The 27,222-nt window shown below is 44.5% G+C and overlaps 1 protein-coding gene across 10 annotated transcripts in view; it reads right to left on the reverse strand.

Annotated features, from left to right (window-relative positions):
• The window catches only part of atp2b2 (ATPase plasma membrane Ca2+ transporting 2), a 154,826-nt gene that overhangs the window by 94,408 nt on the left and 33,196 nt on the right, over positions 1-27,222 (reverse strand). The window contains exon 1 of one of the 10 annotated variants that reach the window (XM_072665997.1): positions 9,300-9,401. The exons of the other annotated variants lie outside the window; for them this stretch is intronic. The gene's annotated coding sequence lies outside the window, so the exon portion shown is untranslated. Of the gene's footprint in view, positions 1-9,299; positions 9,402-27,222 lie in introns of those variants that run through there. 10 annotated transcript variants of the gene reach the window in all.

The following is a 27,222-nucleotide window of genomic DNA, read 5'->3' on the forward strand; positions in this document are numbered from 1 at the left end:
CACTGTGGGCAGTAAAATGGAAGTGGAATTGGATGTTTCTGTGAGCTAGCATGTGTCAGTCATGTCATGAAAGAGGCTCAGTGCTACCTTTATTGTTGGCTGCGCTGGTAAAACACATTCAGAACATATTTCACATCAATAAGGGCTTATTATTTCTGCTCTGATCATTTTTAGCACTCACAACACACACAATACACGGGACAGTGGAGGCTCAGTGGTTAGAGCTCCGGGCTATTGATGACAGGGTCGTGGGTACTATACCCGGGCTCGGCAAGCTGCCAATGTTAAGTCTGGATTTAGTCTGGATTTAGACTGAATTTAGACTGAATTTATTCTGGATTTAGTCTGAATTTAGTCTGATTTTAGTCTGATTTTAGTCTGAATTCAGACTGAATTTATTCTGGATTTAGTCTGAATTTAGTCTGAATTTAGTCTGAATTTAGACTGAATTTAGTCTGAATTTAGTCTGGATTTAGACTGAATTTAGTCTGATTTTAGTCTGATTTTAGTCTGGATTTAGTCTGAATTTAGTCTGGATTTAATCTGGATTTAGTCTGAATTAAGTCTGAATTAAGTCTGAATTTAGTCTGAATTTAGTCTGAATTAAGTCTGAATTTAGTCTGATTTTAGTCTGGATTTAGTCTGAATTAAGTCTGAATTAAGTCTGGATTTAGTCTGGATTTAGTCTGGATTTAGTCTGTAGAGATGTTTATTTATGATGTTCAGCAGATATAATAGCAGCACCTGCCCACAATTCCCATATCAGTGCATCCAAATCCCAGTATACAGTGATATAACTGCCATATTTGCCCACATCATGAAGGCCTGGTGTGTGTGTGTGCGTGTGTGTGTGCGCGTGTGTGTGTGCGCGTGTGTGTTTGTGTCTGGGTTTGTTTATAAGTGAGCAATTACTCTCCGCAGTGTGTCGGTGTGAGTGTTGTGCCCATGTGAGAGTGAGAGTGTGTATATGTTTATGAGTGCCAGTGAGTAAGGGTGTGTGTGCGTATGTGTGTGTGTGTGTGGATGACTAAGACCTTGTGTGTGTTTGTGTGTGTGTGTGTATATGTGTATGTGCGCGTGCTAGGGAGCGTGACAGTGTTCATGTGTGTGTGTGTGTGTGTGTGTGTGTGTGTGTGTGTGTGTGAGTGAGTCACTAAATGCTACACGGGGACAACAGCCAGCAGTCGTTTGCTCTCTGCCACTCAGCTCCTTCTTCCCCGACAGGTCAGCGGTCAGAGGAGCGAAGCTTCAGCCGCAGACACAACAAACACTCGACCTTCTCCAACCTGAAGGTCCAGCTCCAGCTTCCCTCTGCCCTCCAGACACTGAGGAAAACGTCGCCTCGCACTGACCAGGTTCCCGCGTGCTCATCAGTGCTCCGCTGCCCCACCGTCTGTAGAGGGTTCCTCTATTCGGCCGATCAGCTCACCAGCTGAACTCAATGATCACAAACACACAGCTACTCAGCAACACCATAGCAACCACTCCCTAGCAACAACCATCTGTGGTACCATAGCAACCACCTGGGATACCACAGCAACTGCCTAGCAACATCTTCGAAACCATTAAGCAACACCACAGGAACCATCTGGGACATTATTTTAACTGTCCAGCGTCACCCTAGCAACCATTAAGTAACTCCGTAGCAACCACCTGGGATTTTATTTTGACTGTCTAACAACACCCTTGCAACCATTAAGCAACACCATAGCAATCACCTAGGATATTGTTTTAACTCCCTAGCAGCAACCATCTGTGATACCATAGCAACCACCAAGCAACACCATAACAACCACTTGGGGTAGCATAGCAACCACTGTGCAACAATGTAGTAACCACCTGGGATACCACAGCAACTGCCTAGCAACAACCATCTGTGATACCATGGCAACCATTAAGCAACACCATAGCAACCATCTGGTGTAGCATAGCAACCACCTAGCAACACCACAGTGGCCGCCTGAAATACCATAGTAGCAACAGTCTAGCAACTTCCTGCAAGTGAGAACCACCAAAGCTGGGCCAGCGTTTGGTTTCTGACGCTGGCTTTTCTTTCCTTGATAAACGGTGAAGGTTCTTCATGTTTTATTTACAAAGTTCAGTATTTATTTCTCTTACTGAAAATAACTGACTATTCTATTTTTCATATACAGTATTTATTTATTTATTTATTATTTATTATTATTATTATTATTATTATAAAGTACTTTTATCTGTCTATCTTCTGTAACAGTGTTACAGTCAAATGTTGACTCAGCAAACTGGCCCATAAATCATTACCGTGACCCTCCAGAGCACAATGCTGGCTCACGGTGTAGTTATTCGTCAGGATCTGGTGATCCAGAACTTTTATACATGCTTATGTTTCAACAACAGCTGAAATGAGAAATATCGGATATCAGGATCGGCTCATGGGCCACCGGCCCCATATCAGTGTACCCCTGGGTTTGCTCTATTTTCTTATTCTGAAGGGCCTCAGAGGGAACAGTACTGAAAAGTACAACACAAGTGACCAGAATGCCAGCCAATTAGCACTTAGTAACCAGACTACCAGCCAATCAGTACTCAGTAAGCAGTATGCCAGCCAATCAGCATGCAGTGACCAGAATGCTAGCCAATTAGCACTCAGTAAGGCAGTAATGCTAGACATTTAGCACTCAGTGACCAGAATGCCTGTCAATCAGCACTCAGTAACTAGAATGCTAGTGAATTAGCACTCAGTAAACATTATGCTAGCCAATCAGCACTCAGTAAACATTATGCTAGCCAATCAGAACTCAGTACCCAGAATGACAGCCATTTAGCACTCAGTAATTAGAATGCTAGCCAATTAGCACTCAGTACCCAGAGCCAGACAATTAGCTGCAATATTTTTTTTTAATAAATTTCTTAAATAAAAGAATGTATCACTATGTTTTATTTCTATTTTATCTACTTAGCCACGCCCCCACTCATCATTTTCGGTATAATGGGAGAAATATACGAGGCCAGGCTCCTTAGAAACACTAAAAGGAGCTACTTGGTAATAGGAAGAGCCCTCGGTCACGGCCTTTATCTCTTAATGAAGACAGCAGCTGTCTGTCGGTTTTCCTGCATCACTGTACCTCCAGGTTCAACATCTGTCAGGAAACATCCCTGAATCAAACATCTGGTTCATCTAATATCCTCCACTCTGTCAGTGTGATGAGTTCATATACAACACAAGCTAACTGAAGCTGGGTTGTGCTGTCCGATTCTACTGATCTGCATACAGCTGGACTCACATGGAAAATACACTATTTGGACAAAAGTATTGGGACACCTGCTCATTCTGCTGAATTCAAGGGGATTAAAAAGAGTGGATCCTGCTTTCGTTGGAGTAACTGTCTCTACTGTCCAGGGAAGAAGGCTTTCTACTATATTCAGGATTTCTGACCCCTGCTGTGAGGATTTGATTGCATTCAGCAACAAGAGTGAGGTCAGGATGCTGGATGACCACACACCTCATCCCCCAAAGTACTGGATGGAGCATCACCATCCATCATTCCAGAGAACACTGGAGGGCTTTATACCCCTCTACTCGCCTGCCTTAGCAATGGGTGCAAGTAGCTGAATGCATTCATTAGAAGAGGTGTCCACAAGTATTTGGACATATGGTGTATCCGAATAGCAAGTGTGTTAACCAGCCCTGAGCGAGGGGGTGGTCTCAGCTGCTGGCTGACATGAAATGACATCAAGGAACACTTTCCCCAGCGCTGCCTCTTTCCAGAGATGAACATATGGCACGGTGGCGCATAAACACCCCGTCTATTTATGTGCGCTGACAAATACAGTGACATTTACAATCTCAGGGCTGTAAAAGGATGCAGATATAGATTGCGCAGACAGACAACGGAGCACTTTCCTCACATTTCCATGTGGACGTAACCACAGTAAATACGTCAAGGGAGAGGAAGAAACCGGAGGAACGAACTAGAGCGGCTAGCCACCACAAGGTCGTTCAAAGAGAGAGCCAATAAAAGTGAAGGGGGCGCGGAGCTGCCCTCTCCTTCTTCCACATTACTGTGTAAAAATCATTGGGGAGCTTTTGTTCTAATTAAATCCGGCGCACTGTCTTAGCAGGCAGGAGGAGGGGGCGGATGGTGACGGCTCGTCCGCGCTAAAAAGAAACAACAGAGAACCCCGGAGGAGATGCCTGGGGTAGCGAAAGGACATATGCTGTGACATCTTTACGGCGTGAATCCATGGTATTGAGAGCGCGGAGCCAAAGCAACCGGTTGCTACGAGTTAATAAGTTCTACAGCTAAAGGCCTACAGGAACAGGGCCTCATTTCCCTTTGCTTAGCTAATAAAGCTATACACCACCCGTCCAAATATTTATGGACAACCGTCCTAATGAATGACACTGACACAGATGTGCAAATGCACACACACATACACAGCTTGTCTGTCTCCCAGATGCTTGTGCCAGTGCCAAGAGCGCCATCTACCCACTGGGAGGGAGTACGGCCGGTTGTGCTCTCTAGGGCTCCGGATGCTGATGGCAAAGCAGGATAAGCTCTTTTTGATTCCCACAATGAATGAGCAGGTGTCCCAATACTTTTGCCCAATTAGCGTGTAATAACAAGTTCCTAAACTTCAAAGCCCTGCTTACTCCCACTGTTCCTCAACGTCCCCAGCGACAGTGCTGCTTTCCCTAGAGAATGCGGCCTAGCGAAATATGGCCCTTGCCCAGCAGTCGACGTGTCCATCAGGCCCCGTCACTGTAACGGAGCTCCACTGTCGACACTGACAAGGTGAATATAGCTTTCCACCACTTCACCATCCCTCATTGCCCCCCTCATCCATCAATCATCCTAATTTTAGCAGCGCTTCGTGATCATAAGGAATTTAGCGAAGGCATGAGTGGGCCATGACTAATTCTTAAGCCATTTGCCTGACAGCTCCGACTGAAGACGTTGACAACAACAGCGTTTTACAGTACAGTCGTCCAACGCTACGATAAAAAATAAATAAATAAAAAGTTGCATGATCTGAGTCACGCTCATGAGCCTTTTCTTTCTGCAGCTGCCCTGTGATAAGTTTGGACGGGTCGAGCACTGTGATCCATCCTCCAAGAAATGCGAGACCCCAACATGGGTCTTCCCATGTTCTAGTCCACCACTCGCCAAACGCTGAAGGGCATCTTGCCACAGATGTGGGTGTGCTGCCAGCTCTGGCCAGTTTGTGCAGATAATGAATTGCTAATGAGGGAGAACTAGAAGGTAAAGTCTGATTCGTTAATTAGACAGCATTGGTTTCCTGATTGACTTTTTTTCATTTGACCTTCTGCCCCGTTCTCAGAGACTCAAACGAGGCACTAACGAGGTAAAACACTTGAATTTTATTGAACATATTGAATTACTGCATATATGAATTACTATTAGTGAACGAGTTCAGCACTGTAAGGCAGCCAAATACACACATATTTAACATTTAATAATATAAAATATGTATTAACATTCATTTATGCCACCTTTTATAATTATTATTGTCTCCAATTAAGTCAATTAAGCAAATAAACAGTAATAGAGCAGTGACCTATTTAACCACTTAATGCAGAAAGGCTAATTACACACTAAGGTGTATTACTCAGTAAGTACAGGGAAGCTGGTGGGGCTCTTCATTAGCCATAGAAGTTTGTAATAACACTGGTTATATAATAAGACGGGATTTTTTTAATAAAGAGAATTGAACGTTTAAAAATAGCTACAAAAGTTTGTAGCTGACTAATATAACCAGGTGTAAATTAATGTAACAATTAATGAATTATAAGTTTACTTAATATTATTATATTATTATATTGTTTCTGTCCAATAACAAACCTCTCCAAAATGTTGGCTTCACAGTTCAAAATTTTCTTAACCTTTAATGAAAGTTCATGTAAAATGTAAAAAAGTTTACTACAAGTAATTTAGAGCATTTCTATTGGTCCATTCATACAGTATTACTTACACAGTGTACAGAAGCAGCTACAGAGGACAAACCATGAAGAAAACTAAACGGCCAAAAATGTAGATTTGAAAAATTGAGATTTTTCATCGGACAGCAGCGATAAGCACGCTTAATAATGAATAACAACTGAAAAACTAATCAAAAATAAATAACTGGTAAAATGTTACTATATTATATGATTTTAGTATTAGGAATATTTCTGAATATTTGCGATAACACATATCGCATAAGACATATTAGTCATATTATACCATTTACTGACTAATAAGTAGTTAATTTGTAGTTACTTGATTCTTTATAGCAGTTATTAAATAACTCATATTGTTTCTTACAAAATTGCAGTAACTGCATAATGTATAGAATGTACTGTGCAATTTATAGCACTTACAAAATAGTGTATAGTAGTTACTTAATAATTCATAGTTTATATTATGTATTGTGTAATTTTATAGGAGCTACAAAAGGAATTATTTGTATTCATTGCATACTTTATAGTAGTTACTGTACAGTGTAGAGTAATTAATAAATATTGTAGAGTAGTTACTCAATATTTCATAGCTACTGCATAATTATTGTATTTAATAATTGTACTGTATCCTTTTATATTAGTTGCTAAATCATCATTTAAGCCATTACTAAATAAATAGTAGTTACTGAATAACTAATAGTTATTGTATAATTTTTATTTTATTTTATAGCATCTACTAAATAGATTTTAGTAGTTACTAAATAATTAGTAATTGCTGAATATTAGTAGTTACTGCATACAGTATAATTTATCATATAGTTCAGTTACTGCATAATTGTATAGCAGTTATTGAATAATTAGTAGTAATTGTATATTTTTTTACTTAATTTGATACTAAATTGTTTAGTAATTACTGATTATTAGTAGTTACTGCGTACCTTACAGTAGGTGCAGTATAATTCATAGTTACTATATATTTGTATAGCAGTTACTGAATAATTAGTAGTAATTGTATAATTTTTACTTAATTTGATACTAAATTGTTTAGAGTAATTACTAAATAATTAGTAATTACTGAATATTATTAGATACTGCAGACTGTATAGTAGGTACAGTATAATTCATAGAATCATTCATAGTTACTGTAGTATTTTATAGCAGTTACTGAACAATTAGTAGTATATTTGATCTTTTTTCACCTTTATAGCTATTAAATAATTAATAATAGTTACTAAGTAATTAGCAGTCACTGAATATTAGTAGTTACTTTCTAGTAGTTTAGTATTTTTTTCATAATAGGTCTTAAAATGTAAACTCTAAAATTCTGTAAATAAATTCACAAGTGCAGTTTTAGAGTTAAATACAAAATACGAAGGTTCGTGACCTAATTTATATTTTTGGTAGATTACGTCATGTTTTTGTATTAAATAAGAGCACTGAAGCAAAACCTGCTAATATGGACGAGTAATCCAGGGTCATTAATCTTGGGCATCTGTGTCAGCTCAGGTGAACAAGAGGATGAGGAACCTGAACAGCTGTTGTTGTGCTGCGATAAGGATATCTTGCAAAACAGTGCTGAGAGGAAAGCTTACAAAAGCAATGTTCTTAAATGAGGCTAAATATAGAGGGTGAAAAACACGCTTCTCGTCCAGGGTTCCTCATATCAATGTTTCTTGATGTAGGACATGCCATGCTGGGAATCTGCAGTGAGGAAGACTACCTAACAACAAACGGTGGGTCTAGCAGTTCACCGTCTCCCGTAACGAGAGCCGGCCTAAGGCGTGATTGAAATACGCTGCTGCTTAGAGCCCCAAGGCCACCAGGGGGCCCCCATGAGCACCAAGATATCATGATATAAAATTAATATTTAAAAACTAACATGATTTTGACATTGATTAATGCAAAAAGATATGCACCGCTTGGGTGGTCGGTAAAGGCCCAGGCACTTCAGCATATTGGAACGGTGAAGCATCTGGTGCTGAGGTGGTGGTATTTGGGGGCCCCCCTACTGAAAATCTGCTCCATAAAGGCTTGGGTCGGCCCTGGTCGTAACAGCACCTGAGGTCAGGTTACTGACCTACTTGCTAGTGCCCTAACCTTCCAACAGCAGCAACAAGTAAATGGCTGAACCAGCTCTCTCGCAGGATCTCCACTGTAGGTGCCTTCAAAAGTGACTGCTTCACGTCACTGTGCCTGTGTCCCACACCTTCCAGGGTTCCAGGGTCGTGCCAATACCCTTCACAGCAAAGCTGGGCGATTATGGACGCCCAACGCAAATATGCAAATCAGAGAGATGACTGTCAGAAAGCAGCCCATTTCCTGGCATGTTGGTCTCATGCCTGAGCAATGGGTTTGAGCAATCCAGGCAGATCTAGCAATGCCCTTATCAAATTCGATAAGTGCCTGTGAGTCGGACTCCCAACAAGAACAGGCAAATCCAACCGTATCCTGGAGATCCTGGAGGAAACCATGTCAATCAGCAGCACCGGAGCTCAGATCAAGTGCCCTTAGTTGGTCTTAAACGACCTCTCTGTCTTGCCGTGAAGTCGCCTAATCCTTACCTCATACATCGCCAGACCCCCCAAAGCTGGCTTGACGCATTGAAGTCATCGTCATTGATCCCCAGAGGAGACTCGCCCCGTCCCACCCCACGTCCCAGGTCTGAAGGGGAAACTTTCTGCAGCCTGGCACCACCTTGAAACGCTCTAGTTTGGCTCAGCAGTGTGGGAATCTTCCCCCTAGTCACCTGTCAACAGATTCTGTCCCCGCCTAGTAGGCAAGTCTTGGGTGGAGGGTGCTGAGGGTGGGGGGGCACCTGGGCTGGGGAGGGCAGGCGTATTTTTCAAAAGGGCTTGACCGAATCCCATTCAACTGTAATCTGAGCTCCTCGTGAGAGAGAGAGAGGCAGGAGACAGGAGGCACTGTTGGTCCTCCCGCTGTACTCTCTCGGACAGTGCACCATCGCGCCAGAGCCCACACAATAAGCTGTCCTCTGCGCGCACTTGACTCTACTGCAGCCAGCCACGAGGAGGCAAAGGGGGAGGATTATTTTTAGGAAGGCAGAGCCTGGCGGGGGTCGGAATCAAACTGGCAGGGCCAGCGCGGCCACAACATGCGCACATTCCTCGAAGGACTATTCCTGCCACCTGCCAAGGCGCTAACTCCGGTCGGACTCTATGAGAACAGACCTCCCTCTCACACATCATGCAGTACATTCACACAGAGAGCACGGCACTTAACCCCTCTCAAACAACCGCTCCAGCAGACAGTGACCCCACTCTCTCCCGTCTGTCCCACACGAATAGCAGATACCGCAGTAGAACGAGCGCAAGACATGCGCAAGGGAACGGTCACTTACTCGTCCAGGCGGCCGGCGTCAAATCTGAGAAAGACTGGGTTCATAGAGAGAAGTAATCACCGCTCAGCATCTGCATGGTCTCAACAAGCACCGGCAAGATTGCAGGAGGCGCTTGCACATGCAGCCTGTACCATGTGAGTCGGCGACAGGGGAGCGAGGAAGGGACGGGGGGAAGCGGGGGAAAGGTGGGGGTGGGCAGCCCTGCAGAACCAAGCGAGGCAGCTCGTAATTAGACGGAGGGAGGTGGGGGGTGTGGGGGGGTGTTTAACATGCCGTACTCGAAAGGCAAGGAAGCAACGTGTTCGGAAGCTGCCGGGCAACTCAAGCTTTGGGTAGTTGGGGAAAGGGTGAGAAAGATGGAGATGGGGCAGAAGGAAGGGAGAGAGAGAGGGCGAGAGGCTTGAGGAGAGAAAGGACGTTTGCGCTAAACCCGGCGCTAAAGCCCCCTCACCTCCCACACCGCCCCCGCTCCCCGCCCGCCAGTGACAAAGCATCCCTGGAGGTGCTAGCAGGAGGAGCACTAGCAGGAAGATGCCACTTCAGTTTGGATGTTGGGGGGTGCAGGGGGGGGGAGTATGGATGGGAGACCGAGGGACTTTCAAGGACACTGTTTTTTGTTCCAATAGTTCAGAATGGTTAGAGCCTACTGTCCTGCCCTTCTTATTACTACGCATTTTACACATAGATAATTCACAATTTGGACAAAAGTATTGGGACACCTGCTCATTCATTGTTTATCCTGCTTTTGTTGGAAGAACTGTCTCTACTGTCCAGGTAAGAAGTAGGGCCTTGTCGTAGATTTTTTTTTTTTTTTGTCGTAGAGGAGCACTGATGGAGCACACACATTAATATTATGGCTTGCCTAAACTCGTAGAGCGTTTCCCAGCCAATCACATTGCGGGGTCGGAGCTAAACTCCCTCAGGTTTCATTCATTTTAAGACTAATTGCTCAGCAATGGGCCCTATTTTAGCCATCTTTAGGCAAACCGTCAACCTGTGCATTTACCCCTTGATTTAGGGGGCGTGTCAGGGTGTCTTTGCTATGGTAACAACAGGAAAAGTTCGCCTTGCACGGCTCAAAGTCTCTTGAGTCTCTTAATTAATCAGGGGTGTGTTTTTTTGGGGGGCGTAACGTGCAGTAATAAACCAATCAGAGTGTCTCTCGCCGCTGTTCCCTTTAAGAGCCAGGTGCGGTCAGTCTGACCTTGGTGGGTTGCTATTTCAGTGGTGTAAAGCGTGGGGGTGGGGGGGTGTACGAGCGTCAGGCTGCACGTGCCTATGTTGACAATTCACTGCCAAGATAGCGACAAACGTCGGACTGTTGACGAACGTCTGTCTAGGCTGTTTTCAGTCAGTGGAGCTCTTCCTGTGTTTTCCACTGCCAAGATACGTAGCAATACTCCAGAAACTGACCTGAACACCCCTCATTTCGAGACCACCGCGCCCATCAGCGTAGAAATTTTCGTAAACACCGCTGCCGTTTAAACAACGTAGGCGGAAGGTGTGAAAATAGACCGTTTGCAGGGTGTAAGATAGCGATGAGCATCACGGATCAAAGTATTCAGTAACTCCTGTGAACTAATGTGGAAGTTCCTACCAAGAAAAGATTTAAGCTCCACCCCTGCACATGATCTGAAAGGTTACTGACATGAAAATGACAACACCCATCAATCAAATGCTGTAGAGATCTTTCGCTACATGGATCACGTAAAGTAAACCCAGCTATAGAGCTGAAGTGGTTAACTGCACATAATTACTTCTATACTTTTTGGCTTCAAGAAGGACGTGAGAGTAATTTGAGCGTATTGTAGCAGGACAGATGGATTGTGCTTGTGGATGGGGATCCGAGGCAGTCCCTGCATATTAATGCAGCTTCTCCCTCAGCCTAGGGCTGCAGTGCACCAAAAACTCAGGTAGCAGAAACAGCAAAAAAAGAAGAAGTGGGGGAACTTCTATAAGAAGGTATCGATAACTTAACTTTAGCCTGAATTTGATTCTGAAGGACTCTCTCAGAAGACGTTATGACACGTGGCACATAATAATATTCAGCTACAAATGGAGTTTTATGGCCATAAATGGAAATGAAGTTGATGGAGATCCACCCGAAACTGGACTGGACTGAGTTATGTCCATTCAATTCAAAGGTTGGAATTGAGAATTGGGCTCCGAAATGTGCTCAAGGCCACGAACATATCTGACTCTGTAATGGCAACAGTGCATCAAATCTCTCTCGCATCGGACCTGAATCTGTCAAGCGGTCAGAAGTGAAATATGCAAACTTGTTGGAGAGTGTAGAGCTTCTGTTAAATGGCCGTGTTAGCATGGGGCAGTATGCAATCATTCCTTAAAATTCATTAAAAATAACCGGACATTGATGCTAAACTGACCTTAGTTTTGGCCCTAATTTGGTAGGCCACCCATTGCTAGCTCCCTCTAGAAGTAGCAAGGTTCCCAAGGCTAAGGACACAACGTGAACATGAAGGCGCCGGGTCCCCAGATCCGCCATACCAGCTAACAGAGGCCTATGCTGGCCAACATCCAGCCAATTGTGCTCTCGTTGACTCCGGCTGCTGATGGCAAAGCGGCAAGGCTCGGGATTTTTTACTTGTGACCCCCAGGCCATGGTACATACCATCAGTATGTAGAATTTGCTATAAGCTGGGATTTCTGCCACTGCTGGTAGACCTGTATGACCGTATGCCTCCATACACCTGCAGATTCAGCTACTTCCTTTACACTGTGGTCTTTGGCCACTTGGCTTAAATGCTGAAAGTTAGGCTCAACGGTCTCAATGATTTCATTAAGATGAGCAGTAAGGTTTTACGGGAGAGTTTCTGGGAGTAGGATATCATTAAGTCACTAGTTTCCAGTACTTCCGCCCAATCCCCGCCTCACTGCACACGCCAACCACCAAAAACTCACACACACACACACACACCACCTGCGGCGGTGAGTCATCTCCACCTGCATCACCGCTCGGCCATCAACTCTGCAACGAAATCCGCTTCAATCCGAGAAACGAGCGCTTCAAATCCGCACTACACAGTTCCTACACACTGTGTGGCCAAAAGTTTGTGGACTCATCCAGCATTTCTTGATTTTCTTCTGAAATCAAGGGATTAAAAAGGAAGTTTGTTCTCCATCTGCTACAGGAACAGCGTCTGCTCTTCTGGGAAGGCCATTAAACCAAATGATTTGTTTGCATTCAGCCCAATGAGAACATGAGTGAGGTCAGCTTCTGAGATCTAGTTCTGTCACCCCCCCCCCCCCCACCATCACCACCACCCCTTTATTCACAACTCAACCCAAAGGTACTGAGTTGAGCTCCATCATCACTCCAGAGATCACAGCCCCACTGCTGCCTGGCCCCAGGCAGGGTGACCTTAGGGTCATGTTTTCATAGCTTCTATTGGTCAGTGCTTTTCTATGGAGATTATGGGTGCATTTAAATGCAGCTGATTATTCACTAATGAGAATGGGTGTCCACAAGCATATAGTGGACGTATAGTGTGTATAGGTGAGTTAGGTTCAGGCATACATTATAATTTTACAATTGATAATTATAATGTTAGTAGAAATACAAACGATTTCACAGTCCAACATTGTATGACTGTATGAATAAAAATATATACTAAAAATGATCATGAATGTAACATCAGGCCATGTTTACATATGCACAGTATTCCCTCTAATTCAGACTACAATACAATAGCAGCTCCTTAATTCACCATCTTCCTCTTAAAGTCTAAGAAGTTGCCATTAAAACTGAGAGAAATGAACAGAACTATATTTTAGCTCAGTACAGGACGGCCAAGAGAACACCAAAGTATGATAAAAGGGAGTAATCATTTTCAAAGCAGATGGAGAATAAAAGGACATCAAGAACAAATGAAGGCCTGAACTGTTAAACCACAGAACCACCGACAGCAGAAGTAATGAGAGGGAATATAAAGACAGTGAGCAGAAAAGTTAAATAAGACTGAAGGCAGATCATCAGAGAGGGCGTCTGATGAATATTTGAGAAGAGTGAACAGCCACTTTTCACACTTTCTGGGTGTTTTACTCTTAAGAAATCCAATAAATTATACACTATAGTCTATGGACCAAAGTATTGGGACATTGGAACAAGGCTTTTTGAAAGGCTTGCTGCAAGGATTTGATTGCATTTAGCAACAACAGCATTAGTGAGGTCACAACACTAAATAAATAAGTAGCACAAGCTAGTGCAATGCAGGACTTTTGCAAACACATTTTGAAATATGAAAAGTATCATCTAATTATTGTTATCGGCAGAATCCCAGAAAATATCGATATATCATTTTTTGTTTTTTCAATATCGCTCACACCTAGTATCAGCATCCCTAATTAAAGATGCTGAGAAGAGAAGAAATGACACCGCCCTTCTCTACGAACCAGAACCGATACTCAGATCCTACACAGGAGTACCAAATAACAGCAAGTATTTGATTGAATTCCGCACCACAGATGGATTCATTAAAGCAACTTCATCAACCAGGTCTGAGGTCATAAACACAAGAACCACTCCGGTGCCATTTGACCCTTGACTCCAGCTATTTGGCAGGGAAGATTCCCATCTCTGGGCCGATGACACCTCAAGGTCCCTGGAGTTAACGCTGGATGATGAACGTCTTCTCCGGCACAAGGACAAGCATAAAATCTGATCCGATGAGTTCATCTGCTGCCTTATTGAGCTGGAATTCCCCACTCAGATAAACAGGTCCAGCCCAGCTTTGGGGTAATGTGCTACAGTAAACTGGGGTTTAACTCCTGCTCTAATTCCATCAAGGTTAATAAGTACTTTTAGGCCCGCTCTCCCAAAGAAAAGCCGCAGGAAAGCTCCTCTAATAACAAATCTGGCAAAAACAAAGGCTAAATTCAGCACGGCTGCTCCTTGCCATTTCTGGGAACGGCAGTATGCAGTGTGTTACTGCACTGAAATACACGGAGAAACTGGCTCAAAAAGGCAGATTCCCAAGGTTCAATAAGTAGCACATTTGTGTTTGTTAATAAAAATTAAACTAAAATATGTTTATTATGATTTTAAGTTTGATATCATGGATCCTGTCTTGTTTAATGGACTGAAAAAGTATCAAATCTGTCCATAAAGAATATAAATTGAATGTAATTAATCGCACCATCACTAAGCCATTAATTACACACAGTACTTATGTAATTAGATGTGAATAACATTGGAATTTGGACCAATAAACTGATGTGGTGAAGTCTTCACCTCATTACATAAAACCCCTTCCCTTATATTTCACCTTGTGCCCCATCAGCTCAGTAAGGTACACGGGAGCATGGCTTGTAGCCTTTAGCATTATTGGGCATTCACAAGTTCAGCAGCTTCCAAAGTGCCTGAAGGGTTGAGAAGGTGAAGGCTGTAGGTTCAATTCCTGGTGATGCCACAGCCATCCGTAACCAGGACTTAAGTGTAGGTCTGTAGGATGGCCTCCTATCTCCCCCATCATTCAGTGCGATGCTAGCCGGTACGAGTGTCTGTTAGCTGAAGTAGCACAATTAGCAGTAATGGTTGAGCTCTTAGTTGGCCTCCCAGCACTGGTTGCCTCGTGGGATAGAGGGAGTCCTAGCTAGTGATTAAGGGGATAAAGTGTGGAGAAGATACATTCATAACTCAGCCTTTATAATCCAGCATGCTGAACTGTTGAACTGTTATGTACGGTAAGTCAAGGACCTCTCTGGAGGTTCTGGGAAGCCTTGACCTCCAATACAGTCATTCACACCTAGCCAGCTCCTGCTGAAGGACAAACTGACTGTAGGAGCATTTACAGGTGACTGTAGATAATGCAGTCCAGTAATCTTGGTGATTCAGTGACTAACTAGTATGAATCTGCTTCTGCCGTCCAAATATCAGCCTGGTGATTCACCCAGAAACTCTATGGTAAGCTCTGCCCAACTTAGCATATTCATCCAGCAACCCGCCCCAAACATCATCATTCAGTTTGATTTTTCCACTGCCGGCACGTGTGGACTGTTGTAGATGTGGTGTGGCCTTAACCTCTTAGGTTCTACAGTTATTACTCAGTTATTGATCTTGGGAATGTTGCAATTATGATGCTATGTGTTGCGATCGCAATGTAGTTTGTATTACATGAGAAACCTGCTGGCTAATCAATACTGATACATCATTAATAAATGGTTTGCGCTCAGGTTTTTAATCTGTTATAGGGAATGTTGTGGAATTCTGAATCAACATAAAATTATAATGTGGTTATAATATAATTTTCCATAACAGGAATTACACTGACTATTTTTTCATGATTTCACTACATGACTGCTCTTCCAGATCCCGATATTCCCCATAGTTCTGGGGTTGCAGATCCAGAGGTTCACAAACATCAGGAATTGGGGTAAACTGAGATGCCGGTGCAGTCGTTCTACCGCTTGCATGCAATCACTCAGGTTTGTAGACAGTGGAGTGGATGGATGCCAGTGTTTAAGGCTGCTCCCATGTCTGTGTTACCTTCTGGCTTTCTCCTTTAGGCTCAATTAGGCTGTTCAGTTAGTCATCAGCCACACTCTGACACTGCCCAACATTCTCTGTACTCCATAAATCCCATCTCTTAACCTTCTTCTAAGTTAATGACTGCCCACCTGTCTGGCCTGGCACTGATGGAAGACTGAACGACGGCTCAGCGACAGCTGCTCATCCTCCAGCCACTGCTACCCGCCACTGACTAGTCATCGATCCTCCGTTACCAACTGCATTAAAGTTTAGATGAACTTTGTGTGTTAATATTTTAATTAAAATGTAGACTTTAAGGAGTTTTAAGGAGTGCTCAAAAGTATTTGGACATTTAACTGATGAGCAGCTCCAGGACCAGATGTGGCCTAATACCTCATTACTTCAGGACAAACTAAGGATTTAAAAGGTCTGGACTTGAATCCAAGTGTTGAACTTGTATTTGATATGTAGAGAACTCTCAATATGAGGTCCAAAGAGGGGCTCATGCAAATGAAGGAGGCTTCTGACATCTAAAAAAGCTGAGAAGGTCTGAGAAGGTCTGCAAAGGTCAACGGCACAGTAACAATGATGAAATATAAAACAATTATAACCCGAGCAGCTCCATTATCCAGCATTAATCATGTGTAAGTTATGCAGGTATGAGCGCGAGGACCCTTTGACAGGTCCTTAGATTTGAGAGTTAAATAAAAAAGACAGCAGGCAGGTTCGTGGAATGATTCCGCTCAGTTCTCATCACGGCTGGGGAAGCTTTAGGAGGTAGACTGCAGTGAAGATGCCTGACAGGGTTGCTCCTTTTTATTCCCCCTCCATCCCATTCCCTTCCTCTGCAGCGCTCCCTCTGACCTTGCAGCTGAAGGCAGCAGTGATATTGTACGAACAGGCAGGGTAGGGTGGGGTGCAGTGGGGGGTGGGGGGTTGAGTGACGCTGCGATTGCCCACTTTATCTGCCGTCCCAAGGGGAGCTGTCAGCCAAATGAGAAAGTCAACTCCACTGGCGAATGACAGGAACCTCGACGTGACATTCCATCACTGCCGGGACAGCGTCCAATGATACACACATACACACACTCACACACTACAGCATACACACATTATGACCAATGTGAACGAGACAGTGAGAAAGATAAGCAGGAAATTGTTAATGGCTGGAACATGGCGGCTTCAGCTCAGGCGTAATCTGCTGTACCCTAAAAACAGTGCATTACTGACTATGCGTCCAAATATTTGTGGACACCCCTTCTAATGTATGCATTTAGCTATTTTAAGTTGCACCCATTGCTGACACGGATGTACAAATGTACACACATGCACACACAGCTTGTCTAGTCTCTGTAGAGAAGTATTTGCCAATAGAATAGGACTCTCTGAAGCAGATGAACATCACGAACCTATTGCCACCATGCTGCCTAATGCCAGGAGTTCGTGGGCTAGAGGGGTATAAAGCCCCCCAGTATTGAGCTGTGGAGCAGTGGAGGAACTGTGTTATCTGGAGTGATGAATGGTGCTTCATCCAGTACTTTTGGGATGCGTTGGGGAGGTGATCAACATCAAACGTCCTGACCAACGCTCTTGCTGCTAAAAGCAATCAAATCCTTACAGCTATGCTCCCCAAAATCTGGTAGAAAGTCTTTTTCCCTGGACAGTAGAGCGAGTTACTCCAACAAAAGCAGGATCAGCTCTTTTTAATAGCCTTGATTTCAGAAGAAACAGGGAACGAGCAGGTGTCCCAATACTTTTGTCAATTTATATATCATTTGAATCAAGTCAATTCAGCCCCTTTCCCTGTATGCAGTACCATAAAGCATAGATGGCACCACTGTATTGTAGTTAGCAACTCAGTTGTCCCGTAGCCTCCCTCTCTCTCTCCCTCGCTCGCTCACTCTCTCTCGTTTCATGGCACATGTGCTCTGACTGGGAGTTACGACAGGCCATGTGACATTGATTTTCCGTCCGCAGAAAACGAGCATGCTAACTCCGTGCCTTTGGCCAACTCTGGTTCCGCCAAAGTCCGTTTTCTTTTTCCACCACCCCCGACGGCCTGTGCTTTTACCGCAGAAAGTCCGTTAAGCCTTATAACCAAAGCAACGTCTCAGAGCTACAGCAAACGTTCCACCACGCTCCTGGGGCAGGGCAGGGCAGTGCGGCAGCGGTGCTCCGGAGAGTGTGGGAAAACGTCTACCTATTAGTCTCCTATTACGCCTCATTTCCCGAGGTCTCCTCTGCAGAGCTGTCAGTGGGGCTGATTTCACCCCGGGGAGAGCCTGTTATTTGCAATGATCAAAATGCAGCCTGCTGGCTACCTTTCCAAGAACAACTTGGCAGCCAAAATACAGGCATTACATTCAGCTGCATTTGTGACCGTACCCCTGTCACTAGCGGCGGCTGACGAGTGACCGCCCTGAAACCAGGGACCTCCAGAGTTTTAATCACCCTGTTAAACAGGAGGAGCTTCAGCTTTCTGAGTAGGGTTGGGTCCCGAACTCGGTAAAAGGTTGTGGGTTCGATACCCGGCTGTTGGGCGCTGGAGTTCACTGCACTAGTTCACTAGTGTGTGTGTGTTCACTACCACAGATGGGTCAAATGTGGAGGTCACATTTTGCAGAGATGGTGAATGGTCTTGCTTTAAAAAGGGCTCAACAGTGGCAGCTTGCCGAGGCCAGGTATCTAACCCACAACCCTGTCATCGATAGCCCGGAGCTCTAACCGCTGAGCCACCGCTGTCCCCGTCAAATCAACAGGTGCAAAAAAATTTGTCTCAAGCTTCATCCACATGAGCTTCAGAGACTGCAGTGGTAGAAACCATCAGCACCAGAGTGTGTTCCTCTCAGATATTACTGACTCCTCTCGATCACAAGGAGGTATTAGATGAGTGAGTGGGTCCTGGTGCCTAAGGAGCTCATTAGGCATAGTGTGGAGTCTGCTGAGCAACAAAGGCCCGAGCAGCAAGAGAGAAATCACTTAAGTTGGGTATTAGTGAAGCTCAGGAAGGCCCAGATCATCTACTCGTCTCAGTGGGGCTCTGAATACGATACTGAACGAACTCAGCTTTGGACCCATTTGTGTCTCCATTCCCTTTAGTTCTATAGAAATGAAGTCAGAACTGTCCGCCATGTTGCCAAATTTGCAACCAGAGTCTGCTCAGTAGATCTCAAAGTAGAGCTCGTCCATTTAGTAGCCATGCCCCCTTCTTCCAGACCGAGCCTCAGTGTCTCAGACCGTCTTCACTGAGCTTCCAGTGCAGCAGCAGAGCGGATTTTCCCCTGGATTACTGTTGGACAGCTCCAACAGTAAAAGTGCAGCTCATGGAAGTTCCTCTGCAGCTCTACACCTCCTCCATGTACTGAACAGAGAGGACGGCATGCAGGTCCTACAGACCACCGGTCTCTTCCAGCCAAGGCTGTCAATCACTTCCTTCCTGACTGTAGCCCCGCCTTCTTACGATAAAACAGAGTAAGAGAGAAACTAATAGGAGAACTAACTGCTGGAGTGTGGAGACACTGGAGATGGAAAGACAGTTCCGAGGAGGAAAATTAGATTAGTCATTGAAACTTATGGTGGTGGGCGGAGCTACAGAGCATACTGCAACCAGCCAGCAGAGGCACTGGATGTTGCACTCGCTGTCCAGGCTTTCTACAGCCATTGGTTCTGCCCTACAAGATGGTAACACTATGGAAGTCTGGCAGACACAATTTGGAAAGGTTTGAACATTAAGACATTTGGTTGATGCTAAATCCACAAACTCCATCAGCAGAACGCTGAAATAATATAATCCAACAACGACCGGTCTCATCAGGATCTACAGCGATGCTCTGCAGCTGATTGGTAGTCGGGATGCTTGTGTTTAAACTGAAGAAGCTGAAGAAAGCAGGGAGACACCTGACATAGCACAACCCAACAAAGTGACGAATCTTGCAGGGATTTTCGTACTTCTGCTTGACACATTCCACTGGTGAGAGGTTTGGAGCTCGAGGAAGAAGAAAAAAAATCCTCCAGTTGCTAAGCAACAAGCCAGCCCCAGCATTGTGAATGATGCTTGTGGCACAGCTCAAAAAGATCTATGCGAGGCCTATTTTCAACAGTGTGCTCGCCTCTCTAAATGGTACACTGAGCTAATAATTTTTAAAAAATGAAAAAAATCACGTGAAGAGCGTGAGCTTTAAACCTCGGATTTTGACCAGCCTGCAACAACGCTCTTTTAAAAGTCTGGGTTTCAGAAAGCAATGATAAAAACCATCAAATAACTAATGACTATTTTCATTTCAGTAAGAGATGAAGAGAACCCCGGTAGCATCCAACACCTAATTTGATGTAAAGTCATGGGCTAATATAATTAAAGCATTTGATGTAATGTACTGTTTCATGTGAAATAATAAGCACACCCCATTAAACCTCTGTATTTTTGAAAATCTGAACATTTGATAATGCAATATTGAGAGATAGAGCTAATATCCCAGCTAACATGTCCATGTGGGGCCTGTAAGGGTACCCGAAGAACCAGAAAGCTAGTTGGCCCCACATATGGATGCCCACCAGGGTCAGTGATGGGACCAGCTTGGGTTAAACATGTTAGATTAAGGTGGGCTGTAATGATGGGGCCCATTTGGGAAGCCCAACGAAAAGCTAAAGCTGGTTCTGATGCTAACTCTCCATTCCACCTTAAATAGTGCCGCAGTTACAGTGTGTATATGACAGCAGCAGAGCGTCACTGCTGCGTTATTTAAGGTGGAACGGAAAGTTCAGAAAGGAGGAAAACGTTAGCTTAGCGTTAGCTCAGTTAGCCTCACTGTAAACGTGACGCAGCAATAGCAGACGGCCACCGAGCAGCAGGTGAAGAGCCAAATTGAAATTAGCTAGCTGTGCAGCGACAGATATTTTGTTCCATTGTATCCATTTAGGAAGATCTAACGTTCCTCCAATCCCGTCTTTACTCCTATATTCCACCTGCTTAGAAACCAGATTGTAGTGGAAATGCTTGCTGTTCTACCAGCGAGAGAACCAGGCTCCTTTCTATGGTTCTAAACAATCTCTAAATGGCACATTTAGAACCGAGGAGGAGGCTCATGCTAATGCTAATGCTAATGCACACATGCTAAGTGATCAGACTGCAGAGCTGTAAAGGAGCTGGGGGCTGAATGATCAGCTGGGTCAGTCAGACTGGACTGTTAAGATATTAAAGAGTTTGAACCAGTTGTTTAAAAAGTTGGTCCAATCAAAGTAGATCAGATTAGAATTGAGTCTGATTTTAGAAACTGGTGCTAAAATGGTGATTTTACTGCTGTTTACTGATGTGTGGATTAGCACAGTTTACGTAAGATGTGGGACTGTGTTGTTTGTGTAGAAACACAAAGATTGGATCGGATCAGATCGGATCAGATCGGATCGGTATCGCAGATGGTCAATATTAACCACTTAATGCAGAAAGGTTTATCTCCTTTGGTAATGTTCTCAGGGCCTGCTGGCGGGACATCTGCTTTTTAAGGGGTTAGGAGACTCAGATCGGATCAGACTTTGTTGGGGACATCCCTAAGGGTTTATTTGGAAGACCTCCATCTCTCCACCTCCATAAGTTCAAAACAGCAAAGGTTTGCATGGGGTGTCCCTAATCTTTTGTCATCACAGGACCTACAGGTAGCTCTTGCCACAGCTGAATGCCATGACAGTGTTTCTACTCCGCAACACGTTCATGTCACGGTGATGATCGGACCTTTCGGTGAACATAACCGTTGAAAGTTTGAGCCGGTGCAATAAAGCTCCGGATGGGCTTTGGCCTGACAGTCCACTAAAACCCTGCTTGCAGATCATGCCCTGCAGTCTGACCTCACCATAAACCTTCCCAACATCTTAGCGAGTTCCCTGCTGTTACTCCCAATACGCAGAACACTGCTCACTGCTCTGTTCTTAAGTGTGAGACCTGTCACATCACGAAGACCAATATTAGCAGGGCTTGCGTTCAGCTGGCTATGTCATTTTAGTCCACCATCAATCATTAAACTCAGTCCGTGCAATTAATGTGATTAATTAATAATTGATTAATCGCTGACCTTGCAGTGGCCTTGCCTCACATTTGCTTCTTAGCTGCCTGCTGAACAGAGATGGGCTCTCTTACACGTTCAGCAATAACTTTAGCACCACCTGCCTCATGGTGACCATTCGAGGCATGGACTCGGGTCCACAGGACACCTTCAGAGGTATCTGGCACCAAGACCACGACAATAGCCAGTCCTGTAAGTTGTAAGGTGGGACCCCCATGAGCATTAACGAAGATCTGAGGTGAAGATCTGACCTGATGAAGATCTGACATGATGTTTTGGAGATGCCCTGACTCTCCAGTCGTCTATAACCTCAGAATTTGGTTCTGGTGGAAGTGTCTCAGATTCTTACGCTCATCCTGCTTTTGACCTTCATCACCTTCAAGCACTGACAGTTCACTCGCTGCCCAACATGTAGGTAGAGTTTTTATGCCCAGGCTTCCAGTTAAACTGTGGTCAAGCCCATTTCTCAAGGCGACACGGACTGCAGATGTCCAGTGTGCTGTTTGATAGTGTGAAGGAACCTTTTAAGGTGCTTTGAGGAAGGTTTCTGTTCTTGAAGGTTCCTCAAAGAGGTTCCTCCACAGTTTCAAACTGAAGAACCTCCGAAAGTTCCTCAAGGACCTTCTACTTTTGACAGTTTGAAGAAAAAGTGCCAGAGAGGACTCTTTTTACCTCATTATATCCAGGTTCTTCTACATCATTCATGCCTGGTAATATGCTTCACATGACACATCACACTCGGCACGTAGCAGGTGAGCCTGTGCAGCAGGAATACGACGAGCGTCCGTCTCTGCCGACTACATGACAGGCAGCTTTTAGCCCATTGCTCATACGCAGCAGTCTGGCTCGGGCCAAAAGCGCAGCACTGCAGCCTAAATGACAACGGAGCGTGTGATTAAATAGAGGCGGTTTGGGGCGGGTGGGGTGGGGGTAGTAGCTGCTCTGCATGCTAAAGCAGGAGCCCACCACATTAGCTGAACGTGGAGGCTCACCACACGGACGCAGCCTAGCCAAGCACCTCCGCTGCTGCAAATTGGATCAGAGCACACGCATCAAGGGCAGCCAGAAAGGGAGGCAGCGGAGGTCACTTCATCCTTAATAAAAACATATGTAGGTAAAGAATGAAGGAGGCCACCTGCGAGACCTAGTAAGGCGTCCATACTGTAAGTTTACAGCAAAGACAATTGGATATCCACACACTACCGTTCACTGTGGAGATAGCCATCCTCTTTCCAATGCATTTCTGGAGAGTTTCTGACCACAAGCATGACAGATAACCCAGATAATATGTCCATGTGGGGGCTGTATGGGTAGCCCAACTGGGAACCAAAACGTTTTATCCATGGGTTCCATGTTGGCACCACATATGGATGCCCACCAGGATCAGAAGGGGTTAAACATGGCCCACATCTGGGTTGTACACTGCCCCATCTAGGCCCCATGTGGGATCAGGGTGGAAGGATCATTCAGGAAGCCCAAACCCACTCAGAACCCATGCCCACCTGGAACCCACCCATGTTCTTCAACCACTCACCCACAGATGGCTTTCGGTCAACAGGGAGGTTTGGCCAACCATGGTTGGTCAAGATACTCAAACCACACCCTTCCACAAGGCCTTTACTTCACTGGTGACCACATGTGACCCAGTGACCCAGACCTTGTAGACGCACAGTTGTAGGACAAGTCCATCCGGCAGAACATCGCTCGTCGCTTGCGCTCATCCATTTGTCCTGCTTTTGACCTTCATCACCTTCAAGCACTGACAGTTCACTCGCTGCCCAACATGAGTTTTTATGCCCAGGTGTCCAGTTAAACTGTGGTCAAGCCCATTTCTCAAGGCGAGACAGACTGCAGATGTCCAGTGTGCTGTTTGATAGTGTGAAGGAACCTTTTAAGGTGTTTTGAGGAAGGTTTCTGTTCTTGAAGGTTCCTCAAAGAGGTTCCTCCACAGTTCCAAACTGAAGAACCTCCGAAGGTTCCTCAAGGACCTTCTACTTTTGACAGTTTGAAGAAAAAGTGGAAGAGGACTCTTTTTACCTCATTATATCCAGGTTCTTCTACATCATTCATGCCTGGTAATATGCTTCACATGACACATTACATTCTGCACGTCTATCCGGCAGAACATCGCTGCCGGGGGGGGTTTACACACCTTACTGCTAGGTTGAAGGCGGCTCCACCACTCAAAAAGTCCGCCAAGAGCATATCTGTGAAAAGAATCTGACCACTGGTAAACCCTCCAATCCCAATACAGCACACCTGATCCAGATAACGGAGGTCTTGAGCAGCATCTGAATCCCGAAGCCAGGTGTGTTGGATCTGAACTCTCCAGGGAGGTAGATCTCCAGGACCAGGATTGGGCACCCCTAGGCTAGAAGATGGCAAGTGTAACATCTCTGGTGGAGCCACAAAGTAAGGGTTTATAATTAAAAGTGGCTGGTGGGTTTAGAACATACTGTCACTTCTCCCATCCTTAGCCCAGTCGATGAGACCCTGAGGAGCCCGGTAATGATGTCTAGGACGGTGTGTTCGTACCTCATGTGTGCAGTAGAGGTTCTTTTTCAGACTTGGGAATGCACTGTAGAGGCTGAACTTGGTTTCGCTGGTTTCATCTGAGGCCCGGCATTTTAGGACGCTCTTTAATTGAAAAGTCCCTCTGTAGTGATTTTACTACTTACACACTCTTGGCATGGCTAGAGCTACTCGTCTGCGGCCTAGTGGTTTGGAAGGCGTCCTTGGAATTACCTTCAAAGCGAAAGCAGCTTAATTGTTACTGGTTACCATAATAACTCTAATAGAGTTAATGGCTATGCGTGCTTTAATAAAGACATTGTTTGTTGTCATTTGATAATAGTGTAATAATGACCCAATTAGCCACGTCGCCCATAGATAGCTAATATTGCTAATACCCTGAGCTCTTCTCAGTTTTGTTGTTTTTTTTCCAGAGGAATATAAAACTCCCCCAATGTCCCTGACCTAGATACAACACCTCCACAGCATGCCTCCATTCCAGCTCTCTCGCTCACTCTCTCTCTTTCTCTCTCTCTATCGCTCCCTCATAATAATATACAGCAATATTGAGGCTCAGATCACTTTAGCTAATCATTTTACACATCTAAGCAATCCGGCATCTTCAGCATGTTCGACAAGGAGGAATGACATTTCCCAGTGCAGACGGGGAACTCAGGGAGGTGCGACTAAATATAAAATTCCTCCATCCTGTTATATAAGTCATTCCGGGCGTGTTTAAAGAAACAGCAGCGAATCCCAACGCCATCTGCGGCGGCTCGCGATCGCAGTCATTTCTCTTTATTCGTGAGCTTCATTTTTGTCAGGCTAATCAATTTATCTCTCGGAGTGAATTCAAATCACCGCTGCCTGCGCATGCTGCAGTTCATTATATCCTCTTCATTAGTACCTACTGTGTTGCCACATTCCTTAATTTCAGCTAATTAGATGACCATTTGATTAGGCCGAGTAGCGTGCATGTAAGCTCATTGAGTGCGACGCTTTTCCGCAGTGCTGTACCGGTGAGAATTTCTTGTATGCATGTCTTTTAGATATCCGACATTCCCAGCCTTAAGACTGGCGCTGAAATATAAACTATAAGGACAAAAGTATTGGGACATTCTCGTTTAGTGTTCCTTCTGAAATCAGCTATGAAAGAGCTGAAGATCCTGCTTCTGTTGAAGTAACTGTCTCTACTGTCCAGGGAAGAAGGCTTTCTAGTAGATTGTGGAGAGCAGCCATTCAGCGCACCCCAACTCAGCCCATCCAAAAATCTTGCAGAGAACGCTGCTCGTTTCACTGCTACACAGCTCAGTGACCTCTGTACGACTTATTCAATTGGCAATACTTCTCTACAGGGTGCTGGACAAGTAGAATGGACAAGCATGAATTCAGTGTGTAGCTGAATGCATTGATTAGAAAAGGAGTGTCTGATATGCTGTCTGAGGACTTCACCTTCACCTTGTTTTGACAGGAGTCATGAAGTCATGCAATTAATCCATGTTGCCAGTGTGTCCATTTAGTTTTGTCCTTGCAACCCGAATGTACTCAGTCCTCTGCTTTGTCACTTTGTACGGTGCTAAAAAACTGCTGCTAGAAAAGACATTCTGCTGAACTCTTCTCCAAATATTATGCATTTTCATATTCTGTACATAACAGCCTGTGTTGGGGGCGTGGCAGTCTAGAAACGGACAGGGAGGGAGTCACTTAATCCCTTAAAACCCAGCCGTATTATTATCCTGCAACTACTATCAGACATGGAAACTCATGGGAAGTGAAAAAGTGACAAGTTCAGAAACCCAACCATCTGTAAAAGGAACCTTCTGGTGCATTCCCAGACTGAAATACATTTGTTGAAGAATTGGTGGCTATGATAAGTCTAAAAACACTGCCCATAATTTGACCTCTACTGGCTTTAGATTAGTGAACAGTGCTTGGACCCCGAAGATTGCCACTTTCGGCGTAATTTGATGATAATTGCTGTAAATCTCATAGCAGCTGCTGCAGCCAAGAGAACACAACAAGTTCTACAACAATTTAACACCATAGCTGACTGTAGGGCTGGGCAATATGATGATGTTTTATCGTATCATGATAAATGTTTGTATGTTGTAGAACTTGTTGGGAATTTCCCCACTGCAGGACTAATAAAGGACTATCTTATCTTATCTTATGTAGTTATGGTGATAACAATATTTTAAGCTTTTCTAAGTTTTCATTACTAACAGTGTAATTAGACTGGGTTAATTAGATGATGAGCAGCAGATGTTGAGTAGAAATCACTGTATTCAGTACGGGAGAGGATCTGAATAGTAGCTTATGAGAATCTTTAGTCTGTGATTATATGTATCGTGATAAATATCGCAAAAAAAGTCTTTAAAAATATTGTAATGTAGTATTTTTACCATATCGCCCAGCTCTAGCTGACTGGTCTTGGCTACTAACAACTAGGCCTATTACTGACATTATTTTACCCACTGTGTTTACCCACCAGCGTATTTTTTTGCACGTGTTGCTAACGCTACTACGAAAGCGAGTGACCATGGACATACAGGCTGCTACGAAAGTGCTGAGGTGGAATACTACTACACTATACTGTATCTTGGCTTGAGCTCTCCGTGGCACCCCTTGCCCCTCACCAAGGTCATGTTGGGATACAGTATCATAAAGTATCTCGAGCCGAGCAGCAGAAGAAGATACACCAGGAGAAGAGCGCTAGGCTGGTACTGTAATCCTTTGTTGAAGCAGTGCTGAAGAACATATTACTGTGGCTTCCTGTAACAAGCTGTATCCAAAAGCTGTATCCAAACAGTCCTGCACTGAAGGTCGGACGTGAGAGGAGATCTGCCGTGGGGAGCTCCTGCATGCTGTCTCT

The sequence above is a fragment of the Salminus brasiliensis genome, chromosome 21 (assembly GCF_030463535.1).
Source record: "Salminus brasiliensis chromosome 21, fSalBra1.hap2, whole genome shotgun sequence".
NCBI classification, from domain to species: Eukaryota; Metazoa; Chordata; class Actinopteri; order Characiformes; family Bryconidae; genus Salminus; species Salminus brasiliensis.